Consider the following 1,729-nt stretch of genomic DNA (forward strand, 5'->3'; position numbering starts at 1 on the left):
TTAACTAAATGTGTGAGGAGAGGCAAATAGGAGAATCTAGAACAAGTTAACTTTTATTGATATGTAATACTTGTGCATATGGCACCTGCACATGCCTATATTAGAGGGTTGCGTGCCAGTCTCATACAAACGCACCTTCACCCTCACTACGTATACATTTACACATTAGAAGTAAATAAAGGAATTTTGTACCTTTGTTTCTCCCTGGTGAACAGGAAATCCCATATTAAGGGGAAACTACACACTATGTGTGTATTGATAGAAATTGTCCTATTTATGGCTGAATTGAGACTTTTGACTATCATGCCAGAACTGTGACACACTTCTATGGTAAGTTCACTAGAAACTGTTATAACCTTACCAATCATTATTTTGTATTGAACATTTTTTTTTCAGTTTCAGTTGTTTTAAGGTGTTGAAAATCATTTAGGTGCCTTCTGGTGGGATTTCTTTGTACATGGCATAGGTCTATGGGATTTGAAAATATTCATGGAAACTCCACATTTGTGGAGATCTACATTCTATAACCCCAGAAAATATAGAGGGTTAGGTGTATCTGCATGTAGTGGTCCTGTTAATTGGTGATCAAAGAGAATCCTCTCCCTACCACCTTTTATCAAAATTCATCAATACCTTTACCTCCATCTAAAGGTGCAGTCTTGAAGTGCTAACACCCATTCTCCAAACCTGGAGACCTCCATTAAATTGGTACAGTAGCCACAATGGAAATGTAAAAATTCTTAATGTAATGGAAACCAGGCATTGGTGACTAAAGAAAGACTACACAAAGGATGGGTAATATTCTTAAGAATGACATGATACTGAATCCTCCCATAACAGCATCTTCCCTGTGGTGTAATGCCACTGCTGCATGTTTGAAGTTGTTAATGCATTATCTTGTCACCTTTAAGTTACCAACTTCATATACCAGAGACATACCATATTGTAATACAGTCAAAGCATGGGTTTACTCCTAATGATTAGCCTGTTTCAATCCATTCTGTGCAGTATGAGTGGAGTTACAGGAGATCAAACTTGGTACAAAAATGAAAAATCATCACTATAAGATATATATATATTAATACCACTGTATCCTTGTATTCTGTATTTCATTGAAGTCAACACTCATGACTGCACTGCCCAGCCTTCTCACACTCAGACAGGACATTCTCATGTCAAAAGAACCTCACTGCAGAAGCATCACTTGAGCAAGTGCTTGCTAAAGACAGGCCGATGCAATACAGTGTGTTGAAGATCAACAGAGTTAGACATTGCTATCTGTATAAAGTAACCATCAAAACACTTCATGGGACTCAGGCATGTGCATCTACCACACCAGGACTTTATGGTCTTTGATGAAATGTTTAATACCCAAAGTATTGTACTCCAGACTTTTACTAACCCCATTAATCCTTCTGGAAGCTCACTGGCTGAGCGGGTTAGGGTGTCGTTACTTGCGGCCAAGGTCGAGGTGAGGGTGGTTCAAATCCTACCACCAGCGAAGTTGAACCAATGGCATGGTTCATTAAATTCCATGCTACAAAGCCCTCTGTGAGGGGCACTGTCCTAGCCTCCCGAGAGGGGGGAATGTGTGATGTTAAACCATATCATCATCATTAATCCTTCTGACATGTAGTCCAACATGGATATTCTACTCTAAGTGTGCATAGCTTACCGAGGGTAGCAGGAAGGGCAAATGGTAGAAAGAAGGATAATCTGAACACATGAG

The sequence above is a fragment of the Oratosquilla oratoria genome, chromosome 43, assembly GCF_046742065.1.
Source record: "Oratosquilla oratoria isolate Oo_2021 chromosome 43, ASM4674206v1, whole genome shotgun sequence".
Lineage (NCBI taxonomy): Eukaryota > Metazoa > Arthropoda > Malacostraca > Stomatopoda > Squillidae > Oratosquilla > Oratosquilla oratoria.